Source organism: Trichosurus vulpecula, chromosome 6 (assembly GCF_011100635.1).
Source record: "Trichosurus vulpecula isolate mTriVul1 chromosome 6, mTriVul1.pri, whole genome shotgun sequence".
Lineage (NCBI taxonomy): Eukaryota > Metazoa > Chordata > Mammalia > Diprotodontia > Phalangeridae > Trichosurus > Trichosurus vulpecula.
The window spans coordinates 226,992,367-227,018,781 of record NC_050578.1 but is presented as its reverse complement, the minus strand read 5'-3'; the positions used below and the strand labels follow the sequence as shown (position 1 = coordinate 227,018,781).

The window sequence follows — 26,415 nt, the reverse complement described above, 5'->3', positions numbered from 1 at the left end:
CATTATTATTATTTATTGGAGCCACACTGAAAATGGACAACTTTCAGCTCTTTACCTTTTTGGAATTTGTTTCTAGAACATAATGTAAATGTCAGCTTAGGTAAATTCCCCCACATAAAAAATCAGAAACCTCTGCAAATATTGAGAATTTCTTTTCCATGCCTTACCCCTTCAGAGAGAAAAGCCAGACTGCTAAGAATCCTGTCAATAGCTCAGTCTGTGTGATAGTGCCAGAGACATGGAAGCTTCTAAGATTTGTCAAGATTTCCACCTCTTTTAGAGAGAATGTGGCCACTTTATGTTTTCCTTCACTTATTCGTGGAAGGGTTTAAATAATTTCAGTTCTTGTTAAACCTGAGTATATCATTCACCTACATCTAATCTTTACCTATTAAGACTTGATTTGAGGTGCAAATATGCAAGAATTTCCACTTGTGACACTATCCACCTAGTCTCTTCTTTGCTCAGTTCTTGGGAGTGTGTTTTCCAATTTACTCCACTGAATTATTGGTTTTCTGAACTGAGATTTTGCTTTTGGACCTGCTTTTTTCAGTTTTAATTTCATTTTTACACAGCAGATAGTTCATGTTCATTCCTGCTTATGCATCTTTAGCTGCAGAGTCTCACTGACAAGCAGAATCTCAGGTCTGGCATGCTTTTGACAACAGAACAATTTTTTTTTTCATTTTCTAGATTACTGCCATCAAATTCCCTCAAAGTCATTAGCCCCCAGTAATCAATGTATTGCCACATGGAATGCTACTCTTTGTATGCTTTTGCCTTTTTTGGTGAACAATGATATTTGACAAAGTCTTTCACGCTGTGTCTATGGATAATATGAAGGCATCCTTGCTAGACATTAGTAAAATTAGATACTAATAATGTTGCCAAAAAAAGAAGAAAAAGAGCCATTCATATATTTCTGTAAATACACAGAAGAAAATAGAAGGAAGTTCAGAAAAGTAGGACAGCTTTGAAAGTTACATGTTTTTGTTATATGCAGTTTTTAAAGAACAAACTTTGCATACTAGAGAGTTGTGGTTTTCCATATAATTCTCTTTTTTCTGGTCTGCTTTATATATGGAAATGTTCTCTTTTGGTGTTGGTTAAATTTAAAATTTTTAAAAATTGGATCAATTTTATAGTTCAGTGGAATTAGAATTGGACAAATGGCTAGGTCCAAAAAAGTCATTATTGGTTCATTGTTCACTTGGAGGGAGATCTCCAAGGGGAGTCCCCCGGAGTTCTGTGCCTAGCCCTGCATCACTTTTATCAGTAACTTGCATAAAGGTGCATATGGCACGCTTATCACATTTTTAGATAACACAAAGCCAAGAGGATTAGCTAGCACAGACTGACAAAGCTAAGATCCAAAAGAAACTTGACAGATAGAACATTGTGTTGAATCTAATACCATGAAATTTAATAACTTAATTTAATAAGGGACAATTGTCTTCCCTTGAATTCAAAAAATCAATCTCGTAAGTCTAAAATGGAGGAATTATAATTTGAAGTTCTTCTAAAAATATCAGGTGATTTAAGTGAACTTTAGGCTCAATATGAATCATGAATATTAATTAATTTTATATTAGCCTATTTTGAGAGGGGATTGTTGCCCCCAGGTGATAATAGTTACATCAACTTAACTGACATTTATTACCTGCTATGTGTCATAAACTATGCTAAGCGCTGGTGACACGAAGAAAGGTAAACAACAAAAAAAACCAAAGAACTCACCATCTAATGTGGACAACCTATAGACAACTAAGTACGAACAAGATATCTACAAAATAAATTGGAGATGATCTCAAAGGTAAGGCACTAAAGTTAAGGAAAACTGAGGAAAGCTTCATGAAGAAGATAAGACTTTAACTGAGACTTGAAAGAAGGCAGGGAAACAAGAAGGTGAAGATGAGGAGGGAACCAGACATGGAGGACAGCAAACAAAAACGCCCAGAGTTGGGAAAGAGAGTGTCTTGTTCTAAGAACAGCAAGAAAGCCAGTGTGACTAGATCTAAGTGTACATGGCGGGGCAGGGGGTATGAAAACCCTAGAAAGGTAGGAAGAAGTCAGGTCACGAAGGACTTTAAAAGTCAAATAGGGGATATATGATCGTGGAGGCAATGGGGAGCTTCTGGAGTTTATCAAACAGGAGAGCAGCCTAATCAGACCTAGCTGGGCAGAGGATGCACTAGAGCGCTGCTGTAATAGTCTAGATATAATGTGAGAGAGGCTTGCACTAGGGTGCTGGAAGTGTCAGAGGAGAGAAGGGGGTAGATGCAAGATGTTAGAAAGGTAATAGCAACAGAATTTAGTAATACATTGGATACGGGAGATGAGAGAGAGTGAAAGGTTGAGAATAAAACCTACATTTTGACCTTGTGTGACTGAGAGGATGATGATACCTTTAGCAATAATAGGGAAGCTGGAAAGAGAGGAAGGTTTGAGGGAAAAGATAATGAGTTCAGTTTTAGAAAAGTTGAGTTTAAGATTTCTACAGGACTTCCAATTCTAGATATCCAGTAGGCAGTTAAATATGTGAGACTGGAGATCAAGCGAGAGGTTAGGGCTGAATAAATGGATTATGAATCATCTGCACAAAGATGATAATTGAATCCATGGGAACTGGTGAGCTCATTGAACAAAATAGTATAAAGGGAGAACTGAAGAGGGCCCAGGACAGAGTCTTGGAGGATACCCACAGTTAACAAGTATAACCTGGTTGAAGATCCAGAAAAGAAGACTGAGAAGGATAGGTCAGACTGGTAGGAAGAGAACCATAAGTGAACAATGTTGTGAAAACCTAGAGAGAAGAGAGTATCAAAAAGGGAGGACTGACAGGGTCAAAGGCTGCAGAGAAGTCGAGAAGGGTAAGGATTGACAAAAGGCCATTAGATTTGGCAACAAAAATCGTTAGTAACTTTGGAGGGTGCAGTCTTAGTTGAATGAGAAGGTTGGAAGCCAGGCCACAGAGAATTAAGACAAGAGTGAGAAGAAAGGAAGTAGAGGCCCTAAGTGTAGACAGCCTTCTCAAGGACTGCAGACAAAAAATGGAGGAGAGATATATGATGATAGTCAGTGGGCATAGATGGATCAGATGAGGATTTTTTGAGGATGAGGGAGATGTAAGAGTATTTTTAGGCAGTCAGAAAGTAGCTTGTAGAAAGAGAGATATTGAAAATAAGTGAGAGAGTGGCAGTGATAGAAGGGGCAATCTGAAGAGGACATGATGGCATAGGATCATTTGTGCATCTAGAGAGGTTTGCCTTCTCAAGGAAAAGGGCCACCTCTTCATGTCAGTCAGTCAGTAGACATTTATTAAATGACTACTATGTACCAGGTACTGTTCTAGGCACTGGCAATACTAAGAAAGGTAGAAGAAAATCTCTGCTGCCAAGGAGCTCACAGTCTAATGGTGGACGCAACATGTAAACACCTGTATAGAAACAGGCTATGTGCGGGATAAATTGGAAATAATCAACCAAGGGAAGACCCTAGAATTAAGGAGGATCAGGAAAGGCTTCATGTAGAAGGCAGGATTTTAGTTGGTTTGAAGGAAGCCAGGAAAGCCAGGAGGTAGAGGAAGCTGGAGCGAATTCTAGGCATGGGGGACAGCCAGAGAAAATGCTCAGATTCAGGAGATATAATATCTTGTTCAAGGGGAAACAGAGGCCAATGTTCCTGGAGAACAGAGGACATGGTGGAGTATAAGAAGACTGGAAAGGTAAAAGAGGGTCTGATTTCAAGGGCTTTGAATGCCAAACAAGGATTTTATATTTGATCCTGAAGGTGGTAGGGAGCTATTGGAGTTTATTGAGTAGAGGGCTGACATGGTCAGATATGAGCTTTAGGAATATTACTTTGACAGCTAAGTGGAGGATAGACTGGAATGGAGAGAAACTTGGAGCAAAGAAACCAACCAACCTGCTATTCCAATAGCCAGTAAGTAAACATCAGGTGCCTACTATGTGCCAGGCCCTGTGTTAAGAGCATGGGATACAAAAAGAGGCAAAAGATAGTCCCTGCCCCTCACAGTCTAATGGGGGAAGATGACGAGTAAACAAATATACAAACAACTTATATTTACAAGAAAGATAAGCAGTAATAAAAAGGAAGAAGTTAGAATTAATAGGTTGGGAAATACTTCTTGTAGAAAATGAGATGTTAGTATAGACTTGAAGTTCAGGTATGGAAAACAGAGAAGATGCCCAGAGCCAAGAGATGGACTGTCTTGTTCATGAAACAGCCTGGAAGAGTGCATGGTGAGATGCTGGGTGGAAGAAGACTGAAAAGGTGGGAAGGCTGAGTTATGGAGAACTTTGAACAACAAACAGAGGATTTTGTATTTGATCCTGGAGACAATAAGGAGCTACCAGAGTTTATTGAGTAGAGGTATGACATGGTTAGAGCTGAGCTTTAGGAAAATCACTTTGGTGGCTAAATGAAAGATGAATTGGAATGAGGAGACTTGAAGCAGGCAGATCCACCAGCAGACTGTTGCTGCAATCCAGGTGTGAGGTGATAAGGGTCTGCACCAGGGTGGTGACAGTATCACAGAAAGAAGGGAACATATTCAAGATGAAATAGACAGACCTTAGCAACAGATTGGATGTGGTGGGGGAGGGTAAGAAGTAATAGAGTCAAGGATAACACATAGATTTTTGAGCCTGGAGGACTAAGAGGATGGTGGTACCCTCTAAATGAAAGAGAAGTTAAGAGGGGTGGAGAGTTTAAAGGGAAAGATAATGAGTTCAGTTTTGGATGTGTCGAGTTTAAGATGTCTATTGGACATCCAGTTTAAGATGTCAGAAAGACAGTTGGAGATGCAAGATTGGATGTCAGCAGAAAGATTAGAGTAGGATAGGCAGATTTGAGAATCATCAGCATAGAGATGGTGCTTCAATCTCTGGAAGCTGATGAGATCACCAAGTAAAGTAGTATAGAGGGAGAAGAGAAGGTGGCCCAAGACAGAACTCTGTGGGACACCTATGTTTATAGGGCATGATATGGATGAGGATCCAACAAAAGACACTGAGAAGGAGCAGTCTGATATGTAGGAGAAGCAAGAGAATGGTGCTCCAAAACCTAGGAGAAGAGGGAGATCAACAGTATCAAAGACTGTGGAGAGAGACCAAGGATTGAGAAAAGCCCATTGGATTTGTCAGCTAAGAGATCACTGGTAACTTTGGAGAGAGCAGTTTCAGTGGAATGAGGAGGTCAGAAGCTGGATTCTAAGGGGTTAAGCAGAGAGAGAGAGGAGAGGAGGAGCTGCCTATTGTAGATGGTCTTCTCAAGGAGTTTGGCTGCAAAAGGCAGAAAGGAAATAGGATGATGTAAAATGGGGGCGAAGGGATCAAGTGAGGGTTTTTTCAGGATGAAACAAATTGATGAAATTTTCATACAGTAGACAAGGAGATATTGAAAATAAGTGATAAAGTGGGGATAACAGAGGAGGCAGTCTGTTGGAGATGAGATGGAATATGGGATCACTTGTGCAGATTAGGGGCAGGACCTTGGTAAGGTAAGGCCACCTCTTCATGTGAGACAAGGGTGAAGGAGATGGTAGTAAAAGGCATCTGAGTGATATGAGATGAGGAAGAGGGGAGAAGAGAATGACCTCAATTTTTTCTGAAAAGTGGGACAAGGTTCTCGCGTGAGAACGTGGGCAGAAAGGGAGCCATGGGAGACTAGAGTAGGGATAAAATGGTCTGGAAGAGCCACTGTGTGATGTGTGGGATAGAGAGTTGATAAAGAAGATATAGAAGGATTGCCTAAGAATAGCGAGGTCCCAGTTACAGTTGGGTAACAAATTTATAGTAGACTTAGAACTTTTTGTGATTTTCTCCACCTACATTCAACAGCATGTAGATAGGAGTGAAGCTGGCAGATAGTGGGAGTTATCCAAAGCAGACACAATCAGTGGTATGATAAGAGGACCAGGGACTCGAGAGGAAGGCAATATAGAACTGAACTGGTTCACCAAATGGTCAAGATGGGGAAAAGAGGAGAGAGTGGCTAGTGCAGGGGACATGACCTGGTACGGAACTGAGGGGGTGACAGATTGGAGGTCACGGTGTGAACAAAGGGTTGGCATGGTTGGGTAAGGGAAAGCAGAGGGAGAGGCAGAAAGCCTATATAGATTGTGGCCACTGAAAGGGATTTTTGAATTCTTAAACATGGAAGTGGTACCTTTGTGGGTGATGGCTGGAGAACTGGGAGCATGGGGGTGCCATCAACAGTAATAGGAAAGGGAGGAAAAGAAAAGGGTTGGGCAGAAGGGAGGAGATGAGTCCAGTTTTGGAGACTGTGAAACAGGGCAAAGGAGGAGATAAGAAGCAAAGGTAATATGACAGGAAGAGGAGGGCAAAAGAGGGAATTCTTGTTGAATGGCTTCCATTTTTGTGTTTTTTCAGTGAAATATGAGACAAGGTTCTCAGCTGAGAGGGTGGGGAAAGGAAACCCGTAGGAGTTTGAGAAGGGATGAAAATTTGGGGACAGGTTGCTGTGGTGAGTGAGACAGTGAATAAATGATTGCCTTGCCACAGAGAGGGCCCAGTTGAGATGAAGGCACATAAATTTGGAGTGGATCCAAGCAGCATGGTTTTGTGATTTTCTCCAGCTGCATTGAGCAGTATGTGATTAGGAGTGAAGACAGTGGATGGTGGCGTGATCCAGGGCTGAGGTTGGCCAGGCTCCACTCTGCTGTACTCTCCTATACTCTGCCCTAGTCAGACAATACCAGGATATTGCATTCAGTTCTAAGTCCTACATTTAAATAAATGACCAAGATACTAGAGATCATGTCATGTCAGGTGTGGTTAAAAGGACAAGCAGCGTTTTGCCTGGACATGATTCTGTGGAACAGAGATTAGACTTGTTTTCACCAGAGTGCAGAATTAATAACAATAGATGCAAATTCCAAAGAAGTCTGACTTAAGAAAAAACTTGCTAACAGAGCTGTCCAGAAGTGAATGGCCAGGCTGTCTCAGCTCAAGAGGTGCTCTAGGGACCTATTCCAGAGGTCTTCCAGCTGGGTGGCTATTTGTCAGGTGTGTTGTAGAGGGCATTCTCGTTGAAGTACTGCAGTCATTCAAAGCTGGATCAGCAGTGTCTGAGGTCCCTTCCAATTGTGATTCATTCACTCATTTGTTGATACTAGTTGTGCTACCATGGGCAAGTCACTTGGTTTCCTCACCTGTAATGTGGGAATAATAACACTCATACAAGTTAACGCAAGGAAAGTTCTTTTTATCAAGCGTCTAATATCACAATCCCTAGAGACAACTTGTTGGCGCAGTGGGTAAAGTGCCAGGTCTGCAGTCAGGAAGACTCATCTTCAAATGCTGCCTCAGACACTTTCTAGCTGTGTGACCTGGGCCAAGTCACTTAACCCTGTGTGTCGCAGTCATCTCATCTGCAAAATGAGCTGGAGAAGGAAATGGCAAACCATGCCAGTATCTCTGCCAAGAAAATTCCAAATGGGGTCACAAAGAGTCAGACACAACTGAAACAATTCAACCACAAAAATCATAGTCCCTACCTTCCAGAACTTATGTGCTTTTATGGAGGTGATACATGTATACAAATGGTCATCATACAAAGTAGAACATAATAACTGTATAGAAAAGGTCTAAATAAAATGTTATGATTCAGGGAAGGAGAGATCACTTCCTACTAAAGGAAAAGCTTCTTGGAAGAGGTAGTATTTGGGCTCTCTGGTCACATGATTCTTAAACCCACTTAACAGAAGAGGTTCAAATGTATTCGTTACCCTTACATGGAATACTTTGCCAAAGTTACTATTTTAATCCAGGCAAAAAGAGATGAAGGGAAATACCTTTCTCTGACCTTCATTCAAGGACGCAGTAGGGTCAGCCTTGAAGAATTCCAAAGTTCATCTAGCTACAGATGAAAAACCAACAAAAATAAGTCATAGAAAGACCCAGAATATCTCACTGACTGCAGTCAAGTATTATGCAGACTTAGGCTCTTAACCAAAAAAGGTCACACTTATTTAAATTGTAGACTCAAAAAACATTTGAAATCATTTTGGGTTGAGAGGTCAACATGAATCTGACTTATTCATTGTGAGCATTGTAGACTAGGAATATTCAGCTTACAGGGTATAGCTAACAGCACTTGAAGTAAATTGTGTGTCATTCAGGAGATAGTGTTTTATGAAATTAGTTGTGATTTAAATGGGAGGCTAAGTAAAGATATGAGATGAGAGAGTTACTTACTTTAAAGCAGGAATTCTTAACCTTTTTATGTTATTGAACCCTGATGAAACCTAAGTACCCCTTCTCAGAATAATGTTTTGTTGCCTACATTCATAACTGAAGGAAATGCTTAATTTTAGAGAAAATAAAGGTATATTTTCCCATCCAAATTCACAGACCCCCACCAAAAGTCTATCCCCAAGACCCCCTTAAAGGCCCATGGACTCCATGTTAAGATTTTATGGCTAAGAAGCTTAAATTTTAAGTCAAAGAAATTTCGTACTTGATAATTTCAGAACTTTGACTTTACACAATCATAACGGATACACAATTGGCAGTTGCCTTCTCTTCCCATTGAAATTCCAGGCTTGACTCTCCCTTCTAATTTAAAAAGCAAAAGCCCAAAGGAAACAAACTTAGGGTTTCTTAATGGAAAATCAGTTGAACCAACACCTGAGAAAATAATTTGTGTAAGTGTAGTTTGCCAAATGTATGTCAACTCAACAGAAAATCAAAAGTGGCCTATAAATTCATATTGCTCTGTTTCCCTATTTTAAGAGAATGCTTCCCTGATGCTCTTAGCCTGCCCTTCCCTCTGAATATTAAATTAGTAGCATTAAAATCTACATCTCTGGGCTTCTTCTCAAATTCTCATTTTTAGTGGTATGGGCAGGACTATGGCATCTAAGATTCCTTTAAACTCTATATTATCTAGGAATAGCCAGCCCATAAAAACTGTGGTGAGCTAGAGGATGGAGTGAATCTTAGGTTGTATCAGAACAGGTTTTTTTGGGGGGGGAGGGCTTTCTTATTTTTTTCTGACTAAAGACACTACTACATCTCAGCAAATGTGCTTTAACAAATTCTCTTCTAGTTGGAGTGCCATTAAGAAAAGTCATGTTCTGTCTAATCAGCTATTTAGGCAGACAAAGATATATCACCAGCCCATCTGTTCTTATACATAAATGACTAAGATGGGGAAGTGCAGTATAGGAGGGCAGCTTGACCATATAGAAAATACCCTGGATTTGGAGACAGAAGACCTAGATTCAAGCCCCAGCTCTTCTGTTTTACCCCCTTTGGGGCCTTAGGCAAGTCATTCTTCCATTCTGAGCCTCTGCTTCCTCTTCCATAAAATGATGGTGTTGAAGTAGATGATTTCTAAGATCCCTTCCAACTTCCAATCCTATCCATATGGCCCCTGACCTCATGGAGCTGACAGGCTGACAGCCTATTCCCAAAGAACTATTACAGATGCCTAAGAGAAGTGCAGAGTATTTGGTTGGGTCTGAGAAAGGAAAGGTCATGTACTAGGGCCATGAGGCAAAGGTATAATCCAATCCAACAAGAATTTGCTGACAGCCCAGTATGTGAAAGGCCCCATGCAAGGCACTGGCAGGGTACAAGCATGAAATATGTTCCCTTCTGTGAAGTAGTTGACATTTTACTGGAAGAGGACACAACCTGTGTGATGAAGGAAGTGGGAGAAGAGGCCTGCGTAGTCAAAGAGAGGAAAAAATTTACAAACATGGCCATGGAGGCTATAAGTAGACCAGCTTGACTGGGGCACAGTACTCATGAAGGATCATAAAGAGAGAGCTGACATAGACCTTAGAGACCATTGCCCTCATTATAGAGTTGAAGAAACTTGCCCAGGAAGGCTAAGCAACTTGCCCACAGTCGCACAGCATCAAAGTGAGACTTGAATTCAGATCCTCAAGGTCCTTTGACCCTAGAGCTGCTGGTCTCAACTGTGCTGTCTCCCTGAAAATAGTGTGAGATAAGGCTGGAAATATAGCATGACCCCAGCTTGGGGAGACCCTTAAATGAATGCCAGACTAGCTTAGGATCATTATAATAATATCACTGCTATATTACCCATCTTTCACAGGATTAGCACACAGTAAAACATGCTTGTTCCTAAATTGCTAACAAATAGACTTTAACCTTTGATGATTCAGGAGTCATTTCAGTATTGATGCCACAGAACTGTCATGACCATCAGCTGTCATACCGTAGCCGAGTGAATGGTCAGTTATAATTGACTGACTGACAATAATTGCTGTTGTGATAACAGCTAACATTTATACAGTGCTCTAAGTTCTACAAAGAATCTCACAAATATCATCTCATTCAATCCTTACAACAACTCTGGGAGGCAAGTGCTATCAGTCTGCCCGTTTTACAGATGAGGAAATGGAGGCTGAGAGGGGTTAACTGACTCACTCTGGGTCACACAGCTAACAAGTGTGTGAGGCCAGATTCGAACTCAGATATCCTGATTCCAGGTCCTGAGCTCTGGTCCCTGTGCAACTTGTCTACCAGAAAAACCAGCTTTTGCTATAAAAACATAATAACAATATTTCACATAGTGTTTTATAATTATAAGATGCTTTAGTTATTTTTCTCATTTGATTTTGCAACAGCCAGAGGAAGTGGGTAATGCAGGTGTTGTTATTTCATTCTCCAGACAGGAAGCTGAGGCTCACGGAGGTGAATGCCTCCTAGTGTTCCATGGCTAAGAAGTGGCAGCAGAGCTGAGCCTGGAGCTTGGGTCCTGTGTCTCCAGGCCCTGGGCTTTTAGGAGAGTATTGCACAAATACAAAAATAAGTGGAACACGAAAAAGTCATCCCTCTGGTTTGTTAAATGTAAAAGAAAAGAAAACCTTCTTTAAAATAGACAAAGAATTTGTTTTTTTCTGGGTCTAATATCTGTATAAATTGTATTTTCTGTGACAGGTCCTAGAGGATAAACATTTCTGGCAAAAAGAATGAAGTATCTTTATTTATTATCTTCCCTAAAAGTTAGCATCAGTCTTTTAAATAAGTCAGTCTGCTTAGCAGAGTGAAGAAAGACCCATGACACTACTGCTGGGTCACATCAGAGTCTGGGCGTGGATGGGTGTTAAGATGTTTATTATGGTGGATACTTCCAGCAAAACCTGAGGCTTGGGGATGCTTCAAAAACCGGACTCCTCTACATTTGGTTCTCTCATCTTCCTTCTTTTATTCCTTTTCTTTTCTTTTTTTCACTTCTTTCTCCTGAGACCTCTACACCATCCTCTTTTCTCTTGGGAATATTCATACAGAAATTCTTCACAAACTGCTGTGTACTTAGATTTTCTTCTCATGATGTTCATTTCTGTTATTTCCCTGGGTAACTGTTTCCGTGGGAGATCACTGACCCTGAAAAATTGGGAATTATCCATAGTAGCTATAGAATCAGAGAATGCCAGATCTAGAAGCAACCTTAGAAACCATCTAGTCCAATGTTCTCATTTTTCAAAAGAAGAAACTGAGGCCCCTGGAGAGGAAGAGACTTTTTTAGACTATATAACTAATGCTTATATTTTATTAAGCAGAGTTTCCATTCACCATTTAAACCAGTGTTTCAGCCTGTCCTATGGAAGTACATGCTCAAACAGGAGTGGAACTGACAATTCTTTTCTGTACATTTTTTCCATCAACACTTATTCATGTAGTACCATATTTTCTCAGCCTAAATATTGTCCCATATTAAAACTAATTGTTGGGAATATCAGTGCATCTCTTTCACACCTGGATAAATCTAATGGAAATATAAAGAAGAAAGTAATTGAGGATTTTTTTTAATTTTTACAAGTTGAACATGATAGACCTAATTTCCAAATCAGAATCATAGAAAGTATACATAGTTCTAGCTTTACATGTTACCTTTACAAAAAAAGAAGTTCATGTTCTAGGACATGAAAATTGATAAATGTGGAAAAGCATAAAATTTTTTTTAAAAAATAAAAGTATAATATTAAAGACATCCTTCATTGACTTCAATGCAATAAATATGTGTATAATGTGTATATGTATCATACACATATATGCATATTATATAAACATATACTAATAAAGAGAATTTAAGGAAAGTTCCAGTCTTTTAGATGTGGTGCTTGGAACTGAATTCAGTAGTCTAGGTGTGACCTGACCAAGACCTTCCTTTTTCTGGACATTATGTTTCTGTCACGTATTTGACCCATAATTGAGTTTGTAGTTCACAGAAATGTCAAGGTATTTTTCATGTGAATCACTGTTGAACCATCCTGTCCTGTTCTTCTACTGCGATTTTTTTTAAGCTGAAGTGTGGGCATTGAATTTTATCTTGGTAGATTTGAGCCAGTTTTCCAGCCTGTGAAGATCTTTTCAGATCCCTAATCTCTCCTATAAAATAGTGACTATTTCTCTTAAAATCCATATTACTTATTTATATCAGCTTCAGAACTACTCGAGTCATTTGCTGCCTTCCAGAACCCACATCACCCTTTCTAGTAGACCCAGGCACTTGGCTCCTGCCTTTTTCTCTCTTCTCCATCCCTGTCTGACTTCATTATCTTAGTTGACGACACTCTGGCATCAGTTCCTCAGCCTCCTTAGCTCTTTTCACCCCAATTCCTTATGAGGCACAATCTAACCATACCCCGCCATCAGTATCTCAAACTTAATGCTATCACAATCTAACCATACCCCGCCATCAGTATCTCAAACTTAATGCTATCTCTGTCTGAGAACAGCCTCCTTATTATTACTTCTCTCTCTTACATGCCTACTGAACCTACTCCAGATTTTCACTAAGACCACTAATTATCTATGTCTCCCACTTGACCCAGCCCCCTCTTAGCTATATTTCTTTCCATGATGTATTTAGTTTAGAAATGAACCCCCAGTGTTCAGCAAGTTCCTCATTACTGCTATATCTGTTGGACAAAGTATAAGAGAGATAATAGAATGTTAATATCTTCTTACGTTGGTAGTAAAGGCTCTGGACTCATGCTTCCAGATCCTACTTGAACTACAGGTTAGGTCCCCAGAAGGGAACTGTTGCTTCTCTCCTTGAAATTCTAGGTTATAACTTGAGAGACTCAGGGGCTTTTCTAATACTGCCATTCATGAGTGCCCTTGGAGTGCTCCATCTTGATTAACAGCTAGCCAGATTTAATTAGCTTTTGGAAAATGGGTAAATAGAAATAGAATAAGTAGAGATAGTAGAAAACACACCCCTACCCTGTCAGCACACTTCTCCCACAGGTACGTACAAAGTCCAGGAGAAAGGAGGTTTGAATTTAGATGACACATGGGGCAAAGTGTTAACTCAGCTCTTGGTTGCTGAAAGTTCTTTTTTCACTTTGTGGGGTCCTGCTGAAGTTCCCCTTTGGTATAACATCTGTTGGACCCCTTGTGGATTCCTGAAGTTGCTTTTCCTCAACATGTCTTATTTGTCTTTGGCTCTGAATTCAAGTGCTGCTATCAACCAGTGCTGTGTCAGGAGCACTGGTAGGATGCCAGGGTGAAATCTGCTTCTTCTAACCTTTCAAAGTCCTCAAGATCATCCTTGAGTTAAGGTAGGGTTGAGAGGATGGAGAGAACATGGAGACTCCTCTCCCCTCCCTCCTCCCCACTCCTTCAGCATTCCTGTGCCAGGGCTTTGCTGGAACCAGTCCACTACTAGAGGCATGCTGCTGATCTTTTTACCTAAGCCCACAGGGTAGGACTGACTCTCCTCTATAAAAATACATTGCCGTCATCCAGCAGCTCAAAAGTACTTCACTGTTCCTTTGAGTGATTGTTCACTCGGCCTTTGATTGTTTGATTCCATAGAGATATCCAGGCCTTGTTCACTTAGATCACACCTTTGATTGATTGATTGATTGTTTCAACCAAGAGGTCTTCTGTAATTATGAGATGGGGGTTAAGTAACAGCAGTCTGACCTATTGCTATCACCTTCAAACTTTTTTAATATGCACAACTCCTATCCCATTTACTGTTGTACAGAGATGTGGATGTTTGACCTTATATTCTATCTTTATCTTGTTTCTCAAAGATATCTTAGTCTTGAAGAGCACATAATATGCCTTCATCCTTCCCCCAGTTTGAGATACCTGCAACAGAATATACTGCCAATAATTTTTTAAAGGTTAACAATCACTTTCATCTCAAAAAACAAGATATGATGGCTTAACAAAGACTTTAAAATACTTTATAGGCAAGTACATTAAATTATTAGTAATTATTCTGTGACCGGTTTTCTTGGACTAGGATGCACTTTTATGTTTTCTATGACTAATAAATTTGCTTTGTAAATCAATCATGTAAGTAAGATGGTGGCAGAACAAATTTAGCCTACTAAAGAAAGTCAACTCCATTCAAGAATCGATCATGCTATTGTATACAGTTGTATCTTGACTATATATTTGCCCATTAGTTCATTAAGGCAGGATTAACAGGACTTGAACTTTGTAGTGCTTTGTTTTTGATTGATTCCAAGCAGTGTACATTTCAGGATAATAGGTTCTTAGTTGGAAGGGAAGTCAGAGGTCATCTAATCCAAACCTCTGATTTCATAGGTGGAGAAACTGAGGCCTAGAAAGGTTAAGTGGAAGGTTAAGGTTCAGAGAGTTCAAGAGGAATGCACTGAAGAATTGCCAAGAGTGAGCCTGGGATTAAAGTCAGGGAGCTTATAAAATATAAGTCATAGATTTGGAACAGGAATGGACCTTAGACATCATTTGGGTATTCAAATTGAGCATAAATTAATTTAGATTCTACATAATGATGTGCACTAAGTACAGATAAGTTTTTGTTACCTTCTGCACCCCGATAGCACTTCAGCTCAGAGCCCAATGCCCAAACTATAATGCATCCTGATACCCACCAACCCAACAGTTTGGCTTTTGGTGATAGTTATATAATGATGGAAAGGAGTGAATGTAATGTGTAGGAGCCACCAATACTGGCCTCTTCCTTCTCTACACACCCCACTATGTCTCAGGAGCAAAGGTAAAAACTCCTGCTTCTCCTTAAAATTGATGGCCCAAGCTCCAAAGGTAATATAGGCATCAAGGAAGCTTGAAAAACATGGCACCTTCACATAAATTGACCATGGGAATAAAAACCTCACTAACAGAGAAAAGCAGAAATATTAAATGCATCTTTTAATGATCATAAAGCAATAAAAATTATAGTCAGTAAGAGGCCTTTGAAGCAAAGATTAAAAATTAATTGGAGATTAAGTAACTTAATCCTAAGAATGAGTTTCTCAGAGAACAAATCATAGAAACAATAACTAATCTCATCAAAGATAATGACGGCAATGAGACAATATATGGAAATTTTGGGGTTGCAACCAAAGTAGTGCTTAGGGAAATTTTTATATTTCTATGTATGTTTATCAATAGAAGAAAGAGCAGATCAATGAATTGGGCATTCAACTAAAAAACCTAGAAAGCTGACAAATTTTAAAAATCCCAACTTAAACACCAAAAGAGAAATTCTAAAAATCAAAAAAGTAATTAATAAATTAGAGCAACAAGGAAGAAATAACCTGTCATATCTGTGGATGGGGAAGAGTTCATGACAAACCAAGTGAGAGAAAGGTTCACAGGAAGTAAAGTGGACAATTTTGATTACATAAATTTAAGAAGTTTTTGCATAAACAAAACCAATTAAGCTAAAATTAGAAGAGAAGCAGGTAAGTGGGGGAAAATGTCTTTTCAGCAAGTTTCTCTGATAAAGGTTTCATTTGTAAGGTATATATAAGAAACCAATTCAAAACTGTAAGGGCCATTCACTAATTGATAAATGGTCAAAGAATATGAATAGGCAGTTTGCAGAGGAAGAAATCAATAGCCATATAAAAATGCTCTAACTCACTAATAATTAGAGATATGCAGATTAAAATAACTCTGAGGTACCACCTTACATCCATAAGATTGGCCAACATGACAGAAAAGGAAAATTACAAATTCTGGAAAGGCTGAGAGAAATCAGGCATATCAATGTACTGTTGGCAGAGTTATGGACTGATCCAGCCATTCTAGAGAACAATTTGGAACATGCCCCCAAAGCTATTAAACTGTGAATACCTTTTGACCCAGCAATACCACTACTAGGTCTATACCCCAAAGAAATCAAAGAATGAGGAAAAGGACTCACATATACAAAAATATTTGTTGCAGCATTTTTCATGGCAACAAAGAATTGGAAACTCATGGTGTGCCCATCAATTGAAAAATGATTGAACAAGTTATGTGTGCATGTGCACTCATGTGAAATTGAGTGTGCATATAAATATATATACAATACGTATGTTTATATATTCATATATATACATATATGTATGTATGTGTGTGTGTGTGTGTGTGTAACTGTAAGGAGCCATTGGGGTGGGAGGGTTGGTAGATGACTTTTGAAAAACCTGGGAAGATTTATATGAGCTGATGCAAAGGAAAGTGAGCAGAACCAAGAGAACAACTTATAAAATAACAATACCGTAAAGACAAACAGTTTTGAAAGACTGATCAATACAATGGAACCAACCACAATTCCAGAGGTCTTATGATAAAATGTGCTATCCACCTCCAGAAAGACAGGTGATAGACTTAAAGTGCAGATAGAAGCATATTTTTTTGAACATAGCTAATAAGAATTCATTTTGCTTGACTATTTGCAAAGGGCTTTGTTTTTCTTACTTTCTCAATAGGTAAGATTGGAGAAGTAACTGGGAGAGAATTTAGAACAGAAAATAAAGTATTTTTTAAAAAGGAAATTTGCACAGATTTATGATTTCTTCCATGAATAAAATTGGAATATTTTTAGATTATTTACCCATACCTTGGCCACCCCTTGCCAGCTTTGATTACCTCACATAACTGAAGTGACCACTTCTTGTGTATTCAGCTCCAATGGCCAAAACTTACAATATTTTGTTAGTGATGAAGGCTAGTTAGATCAGTCCCTCCACCTAAAAGGGGAGGTGCAGAAATAGCTAGAGTGATTGATCAATATCCATTAATACAGCCTCTGATTCCAAAGGAATTCTACTATCTCCTGTGTTTAGCCTTGTCTGTTTACCCTAGAATGATGGCTTTCTAAAAAGCTCCAGTTCCCTTTGTCTATTTCAATGTAAAATCAGTCACTAGATTTGTAGGCTATCTAATGAAAGGGTTATTATTTTCAGGATACAACTAAGTTATGTGGGAGGAGCTATGTGTGTAGCCTCTTTTCCCCCAGCCAGACAAGGACAGAGACCAAAAGGAATCTTTGGATCGAATCCGCATCATTGGATTTCTATACAACTGAATATGTCTACATGGTCTGTGAAACTATACAGTACAAGCAATCCAAATCTGCTCTTAACCAAATGGTGTCTTCCTTAAACCTATTAAAAGATAGAGTGCCACTGTATTCTTTAGCTAGTGGAATACCTAAGGTCTATCATGGTCTAATCAGTATCCACACTGGCTTCCCTAGGGGCATGGAGCCTGAAGATGCTTAGACTGCCCCTTCCACCACTTAATTCAAAGCTTTAAGCAGCAGCACTTAATGATTTGAATCAATCTCCAGTAGCCAGGTACAGAATTAATCTAGGAGATGAAATATTTAAATATAAAAATTCATGATCAGTTAAAGCTCATGGGCCTTCACCATACCTGTCTGGGCTACCCTCTCTGTTTACTATTCCCCACATTCATAGGCTTAAAAACTTACCATAATGTGACTGAACAGTTTATTGAATATAGCATACATTGAAAGGATATAGGTCAAATGCATCTATAAGGAAAAATACTCCCACTATCTCCTAAACCTCTTCCTACTTGCCCTCCTATGTCTTAAGATTTGAGGAGAAGAAGGGGCTCCCAGCTACATATAACAAAGAGAAAAGGATGAGAGTACCTTCATGCATTTTAAGATTATGACCATAAACAAAGGAAAAGAGAGATGGGAGAGACAGCAATGTGAAAGTCTTCTCCCTCCCAGATCACCAGTCCAGTGGGATTCATAATAGCTGGCAATCTCCACAACTTAAAATCTCTCTTCCTGCAGCTCCTGGCCCTTGCTCTGCTACAGGTTCTAGATTTCTCTCATAAACCTGGTGCCTGTTTGTATAGGAAAGATTCCTGGAAGAAAGAGAACTTGGGCTGGAGCTCTAAGAAATTCTATAACCAGGCTTAAAGGAGAGAAAGAGTCATAGCTCATGGTTCCTTCTGGATCATCTAGTTTAAGGCTTCATTTTACAATGGAAGAACCTGTGGTCCAGAAACGTGAGGCTGCTTGCTTCATTAGGCTCACACAGCCAGTAAGTAGCAGAGGCTGGTTTGGAAACCAAGTCCCTTGACTCCAAATCTATTGTTCTTTTTGCTAAACTGTACCACCCCTGTAAACCTTAAAGGCTGAAACAAAGATACTGTGACAAAAAGAAGCATGTTGTATGTGATGTCTTGACTGTCTATCAAAGAATTTCTTGGGAAGATGAGATTTTGGCAAGCCTCAAGGCCAAACTGAAAATTTAGAACTTAATCTGTCAGGCCACAAAGCACCATCTCAGGTGCTTAAACTGGGAAATGGCTTGATGAAAGCAGTGTTTTATAATTCAGCCACAGTAGGTAGGGTGGGTTGAAGTTAAGAGAGATTAGAAGCAGAGAGGCTAGTTAAGAAGACAGTATGGTACACACAGGGCTGTGCTAGCACTAGCTCAAACTGATTGTTAAATTTTCATTGTAAGCATTCACACCTCAGAAATCAACAAAGTCACAAATCAGGGCTTGATTTATTGTTCTGTTGATTGCCAAGACTTAGCAAAGTGATGGAAAAAATGGTAACTATGACTCATTAAACTTAAAAGTATGTCCCATGTACATTTTTTTCAGGGAGCTGGTTGTTAAACATTTACCAGTATACCATGTAGAGATGTATAAAAATAAAGCACCATTTATGGAAATATTCTTCAAAGTTTTCATTCTAGATTGCTTTCCATGTTACTGATTGTACCCAGGTTATGCAATTATGCAGCCTTTATAAGCCAAGATATTGTGTCATTTTAACTTACTTTTCCTAAAACAACTCAAAGTTTACTTTCTGTGGCCTCATCCCCCTGCCTGTGAACTTTGTATGCAACCAAGGTTTTTCTATAAAGTAACTCTGACGGTGCCGATTCCCAAATCTTGGGTTAAAATGTGCCAATTTTCTGCACATCTGAACTCCAGCAGGATTAGTAAGTCATGACAAACGCTTGCTTCTCTCAGGCAAACATAGATCTGAACTCTAAGTGCCCTAGTTCCAGTTTTGCTTTCTCATTAGTTCTGATTATTAAGGAGACACTTGTGTGGAAACCAAAGCTTTGTCTTCTTCCTGAGTCACTAATTTCACAATTGCATATTTAATGACACAAGCCAGGCTCAAGTAAAGAGTTTTATGTTCCAAGCAGAACTGTGTAAAAGCAGTGGGTTTACTCGATCATTTTCCATTAAAAAACAAACCTATTATAGCTTAGAAAAAAGTGGAGTTTTGTCCAAAGACACAATCTGTTATCTTTTCCATCAAGGAAGCTAATTGGAGCTGACATGACTTCTGGGAAATGCATTGCAGCTGACATCTGGGCATGATGCATGCCAAAGTGTTGTCATAAGAAATCAGGTTATCCAGAAATGGAATTTGAAGCCTTTAGGAAGACCAAGTGGGAAAGACAGTCTGTACTATCTCAGCCTATTTAAGATGAATATTCTCCTCATAATGACATTATTTACATACTGTGTATCCCTATTGAAAACCCTAATTGCCTGCATATTTTTATCCTTTCTTTCAAGTCTTCTCCCTTTTAAAAATATTCCTATGGTGGCCAAGAACAGAGTAGAATTTTGTTGTTGTTGTTCAGTCATGTCTGACTGTGACCCCATTTGGAATTTTCTTGGCAAAGATACTAGAGTGATTTGCCATTTCCTTCCCAGCTCACTTGACAGATGAGGACACTGAGGCAAACAGATTAAGTGACTTGCCCAGAGTCACACAGCTAGTAAATGTCTGAGCCCAGATTTGAAGCCAGGAAGACTCATCTTCCTGACTCTAGGCCCAGCATTCTGTCCACTGTGGCACCTAGCTGTCCAGAGAACATAAAGACTAACTCCTCTATCTTTCCTCTCTCACTTTTTTCTTCCCTCCTCTCTACCCACTGCTTGCCACATTCCCTGATTTTGTCATATTTATGACTTTTGTCTCCTCAATCATACTATAAATCCCTTGGATTCACAAGTTATATCTTAAACACTTTACTCCCTGTCGAGGATACTTGGTCTGCAACTTAGTATTAATCTCCTTCCCGATATTTGCAAATCCCTTCTTTAAATCTTCAACAATAGGCCATTGGGTTGAACAGCCTCAGTGTTGTGGACCCTACTACTTAACCCATTCCATTTTTGGACAAGTGTAATAGAAAGTTGTTCCTTGAATTGAGCTGAAACCTGCTCCCCTAGAATTTGTTAAGTTGAACTGTGCTTCTCTCTAACTTTGGTCCTGGTTCTGTCCTGGAACCAAGAAGAACACGTCTAATCCTTCTTCCTTATGATCTTCCAAGTACTTTGACAGCTAACATGTCCCAAACTCACTCTAAATCCCGCACCCCTCTTTCTCTTTTCAAGGTTAAACATATCTAATTCCTCCAACCAATCCTTATATAGTATGGTCTCTAGGATCTCCTCCATCCTGGTCACCCCACCCTCTGAATGTGCTCCAGCTTGTTAGTGTTCCTCCTAAGATGTGTCATGCAGAGCTGAGCACAACGCTCCAGATGTGCGCTAGCATTTTTGGCGACTCTGTCACACAGTTGATTCATATGGAGCTCCTAAACAATAAACACTTATTAGTTGATACCGCAGTAACTGAATATATCCACAGCTAGCACTGCTGTGCATATAACCTTTCACCATGGCAGTCTACCTATCTCTGATCTATCATTGTACCTCATCATACTGCGCCTCAACTGAGAATTTGCTGAAGTCTACATTTGGCCATTCAGCTTCTTTCTCTTTGAGCCCTTCAAGTTTTTCTTTCTGGTCTTGGTAGAAAAGATAGTATCTGCCCAAAAATACTTTGAGAGCAGTTTAAAATCCAATACAAAGCAAAAAAAAAAGTTACCATTGTTGCTATCTTTATTCATTTATCATTTCATTGAGGAAACATTTACTGGGCACCACTAGGTAGGTAGCACCACCCTGTGCTTAGGTGCTGTGGGGGGTGGGAGCAGATAAAGAGTATGATGCAACCTCTGTTTTCAAATAGTTCATTGTTTAGTAGGGGTTGTTAGAGCTATACTCTGATAACTCTAATACTAGGGAGAATGTTATAAGAGTTTATTGATGCCCAGAAATGGGAAAGGCCTCATCCAGATGGGAGATAGTCAAGGAGAACTTCATGAAAGAGGTAGCATTTAACCTCACCTGGAGGAATGAGTAGGATTTCAACAGATAAGGTGAAGAAGAGGAAATTCAGGTCTAGGGAACAGCCAGCAAGCCAAGCCATAGAGGGGAGAAAGCAGAGGAGGTCTAGAGAAAATGAATTGTCTGTATTAGCTGACAGCAGTGTAACTGTAGGAGATTTAAGGAGATGTAAAACCAGAATGGGAGGTTAAAGGGTCTTGACTACCAGGCTAAATTCACTGTTCTTCAGGGGAGGGGTATTGAAGGTTGAACAGAGAAGTGGTTAGATTTATACTTCAGATTGACTTGGCAAAGTATACAGTTTGGATTGGAAGCAGAGAGAGTAGAGGTGGGGAGGTCAGTTAGGAAACCAGAAAAAGGTGAACATCGGGCTCCACATCTCATCTACAATTCCTGCTTTTGGTCACAGAAGTGACCAATTTAAGGACTCTTTCCACCAAGATAGAACCTGGGGCACTTAGAGGTGGAGAATCATTCCACTGAAGTGCTACCTAAAAGTTGGTATCGTAAATTCTGTTGGCTCTGACTAGACCTTGCCTTTTTCTCCTGTTCTTTCTCTGCTATTGTTTAAAAAACAAACAAAGAAGAATTCAAGAGGAGTATATTTCACAACTCTTCTGTGGGTTTCCTGGTTCCCTTTATTGTGCTGATCACAAACACAAATAATGTGAATTAAAGCTTTTGCAAAATGTGTTGGCATTTCATTTTGTTTGGAAGGGTCCTTAATATTTTTTTCACTTCCTGTTGGAGTTCACAGTTGCCCAGCCCTGCCTGTCTTGAGCGCAGAAATTGGATAGAGTTTGTACAGTCTGGTAACAGTGCCTAGCTCAGGGCCAAGCCCAAAGTAGGCACTCACATAAATGTTGGAACCTAGAAAGAAGGACAACTGCAGAGTCTGTGGCTATTTTTAAGGCAAGAGGAAGATCAGCCAAAAAAGAAAAGGAGGATCTGAATAACCACTTCCCTGAAAGAAATCTGTAGACACAGCATCCCGCAGCAGCCTCACCCTGAGTCAGCATTATTGGAATTTTTGAGGAGTCACTAGATGCATGCTGGAGAGCCATGGAGTAGTTACTAAGCTACGGAAAGACTTATTAGTGCAGAAAGTCAGCTAGGCTGTACTATAAATAATGCCTTCAGTGACTCAGCACATTCATTTGAATGTCAGAATACAAACGTTGTCCCTGACCCCTCGAGTTTTTGTACTCCAAATTCCTTGTGAAGCTTTTGCAGCTTTATAGCTACCCCTAATGACCAGCAGGAAGTTTTACATACCACCAGAATCCAATTGATGAAATAATATATTAAATAATCCCACTAGTCTGAAAAAGTTTGGAATTTTGCTTTAAAAAAAAGGAACATTTTCATATTCTTTGGCCCATAGATTCCACTGCTCGGCATAGATGCCATTCCTAGCCTGGTTGAGGGCAGATAAAAAACCAAGTTGGAATTGAAATCAAAATCAATTCAAATAAGAAAAATGAAAATTGAAAAATGTGGTTCCCAAATGACTGTTTTTCTTAAGAGGCATCTGTGTTTATAGAAAATGTCTACAAGTTTTCCCTGCCTCAGACACAATTCTGCTAACAATATTTTTTTTTTCAGTTTTAGTTTAGTTTTTAGGGAAAAATGAGTAGATGGAAACTAAAGGGAAAAAGTTATGTTCAAAAAATTTAATAGTACCATAGCTTCCCTCTCTATCCCTTAAAAAGACATTTTTCATATTGTTTAGTTGCTAAATTACATTAAAATCATGGATAATTATAACAATCATATTTGTGTGTGATTTTTTTAGTTCTCTTTACCTCTTATGAATTTCTGAGGACAGTGGAGACATTTTCCAAGTTTGACCAGGTGTCATTGTAGGGCTCTTCATTTCCTTCTAGCTTTGTGATAGGCATGGTGGTCTACCTTCTAGAACCTGCCCACACCATGAGTGGCAAGAACAGCCCACCCTTATCAGGCCATGAAATAGCCTCTTGGGATTTGGCCCCCATCCCTGTTATAGTATGAAAGGATTTAGAGCCTGAAGCATTTAGAGCAACTGAATTAAAAAAAAAAAACCCAAACTAATAAACTCTTCCTTTCCTGCCGTTTTATCTTTTGACTCTAATAAAGAAAACTTTGGTTATCTCTTTGTTACCTTATCTTACCTAAGAGACAAGTCAATTAAAGAATTGAAAATTGTTACAGGTGTTCCAGTTTAAAAGAAGTTTCTAGAAGTAATTACCTCAGTGTCCCAGAAAGATTTTTTTTAATTTAAAGATATGTACAGTAGATAACTATCTACCTTGCTTACCATGTAGTTCCAGTTACTCCCCCATTTTTAAAAAATTATTTAGAAATTACATGTAGGGCTGACCTCTTACGGAGAAGTGGTCACTCCTAGACAAGCTGCTTCTAAAAAAGCCTCCAAAACTGCCCCACATGCCCCTTATCCAGTTCAATTGCCTTTCAGTGTCTCAATACCTTGCTTTAGTTCCCTGTGGGCTGGTCATTTCCATAATGCCTACAATATGTAAGTGCTCAAGGACACGGGCCTTTGGCCTCTGCTAAACTAGACTGCCCTGAAAAAGTTTACTAGTTTAAATAATAGCACGTTTATGCTAAACAGTTCACTTTTCTCACTTTCCTGTGAGGCAGGTGATGAAAATACTATACCCATTCTTACAGATGGAGAAATCAAGGCTGACCCAGAGAGGGAAGTGACTCAGCCAAGGTTACCCAGCTACTAAGTGGCCAGGCCAAGATTCTACTGTGTTTGCATCAGTTGGGTGTGGTGGCAAAGAGCTCTAAATCTGTGGTCCATGGTCCTGGGCTTGAGACCTAGTACTGACACTGACCAGGCAAACTTGGCTGAGTCATTTCATTTCTATGACCTAAAGTTTTATTCTCTGTAAAATGGGGTTAATCATTATCCACTTCACATGGTTATCATAAGGAAAATGCTTTCTAAACTTTAAAATGCCGTAGAAATGTGAATTATAATTTAAACTGGAAAACTTTTCAGGCTAGTCTAGTCCATATGTAGTCAATCATCATATAAACATGTATTGGCCCACTTTCTTTCCTTAATAAATATAGAATGACCATATTTCTATCTCCTTTTGATTAGTGAGAATCCCATAGGTCCTCAATCGTGATTATTCTTGTTGCCAGGCTTGAAGATAGAAAATAAATAGCATGCTGGTGAATTTGGTGACTTGTCACTGAACCCAGAATTTACTCTGGAAATTTTTCTTTAACCAAATCTCTGGCTCTGGTTTATGATGAGCATCAGGAAATGGATATAGGAGTTATATGGCCCAGTCAAGGACCTGCTTACTTTGTTAGAACAAAACTATATAACAAAAGAATTTGAATGCTGCCACCATGCCCCCCCTTATCCCCCAGCTTATCTTAATGAGATTGGCCTATAACACTAATTCCTTGCTAACCTTTAGCAGCTATTTTATTTGTTCCTTTACTTTCTCATGTGTAAAATGAGAATTCTAAAGGAAGAGACTTCCCTTATGTGGCAGGGTAGTTATAGAACACTGCAAAAAAGAGTTTAAATCCACCCTGGCTGATGCCTTCCTCCTCTCACTTCTTTTGCACGTATTATCTTCATCTTAGCACTTTATTGTATACAAACAGTCCCCAAGTTGAAAAAGCCCATTTATAAGTGGTTTGGGGAACTTGGATTGGTTTTTCCCATGAAACAACATTACAGATGATGGTTAGATTCCCAAACCAACCCACAAAAACATAAATAGCTAGTTGAAATATAGGACTATTTCAAATATATCTAACTACCATTTATATTGGAAAATGCATGCCACGTGCCAACTTGGGATGCCTTATGAGCAGGGACTCCCTGTGTGGGTCCCCACAGGCATGTGGGGAATTACACAAGGCCTGTCTGGGGAAGTTGGGGGAAAGCTAGATGAAGTAACTTTTTGAGTTTCAACATTTGCACAAAAAGAACTGGAAGTGAAAATATAATCAGATGGTGTGCAAAATCAGAAACTCCCAAAAAGCAGATAAAGGGGCTGTTTTGTTGTGTACATGCTGATCTTCTGCAGACTTTGATAACTGTTGCTAAGCATTTACACCATTCCTAGGAGGTTTGAGGGCAGATAAAACCCAAGTTGAAATTGAAATCAAAATCAATTCAAATAAGAAAAATAAAAATTGAAAAATGTTCTCAAGTGGGAGAAGCTTGGGGTAAGAAAGAGAATTTTAGAGGCAAACTAGCCTATGGCCTGTTTATGTGCATCAGAGAGTATCTTTCAGGCAAGATGCTCACTATGGCCTGTTGTCTAAATGTCTCTGTCAGCACAATTTAGCATTTTATTTTAACAGTGTGTCTGTGTGTGTGTAAATAATTCTGTTATATGAGATGCTGTCTGCATCACGTGTGTGTCTGTATGTGTATGTGTTATCTTCCTGATCAGATTGTGTGGTCTTTGTGAGTAGGACCTTATCTTAAGTTTCTTTGGTATCCATAACTCATAATGCTAAGAACATGACAGAATCTCAAGTAGCAGTGGGCTAATTTTTTAAAATTACCATTGGAATTTTAATATTAGGATTAAAATAGTGGTTTATGCAGAATGTTTGCATTGTATTTTCTTGTTACTACATGCTGTTTTAGAGGTGATTTTAGAGAATTGTTATTTAAAGGTAAAGGTTCTCCTTCTACCTTACCCTCTGTGCCTTAGATATCTATGTGGATGAAAAAAATGTATGACTCAGTGGCTGACCCTCTGGGGTTAAGCCTCTGTACACTTAGCCAAACTGTCCTTCAGAAAGGAGACTTAAGTCTGTCACTGGGCCTGAACTTAAGGCCATTCTGGCTTGATGTTAGTACTCCAAGGGCTACTGCAAGGCATCAAGGGAGAGTAACAGTGAGACATAGGAATAACTAACATGTGATAATTCTAAACAGAAACCTTACTGTAAAGGAGCAGTAGGAAGT

General features: G+C 39.3%; 1 protein-coding gene across 2 annotated transcripts in view; it reads left to right on the top strand.

The window, feature by feature from the left end:
- SBF2 (SET binding factor 2) overlaps nt 1-26,415 on the top strand; it is a 509,481-nt gene that overhangs the window by 371,719 nt on the left and 111,347 nt on the right. The window lies entirely within an intron of this gene.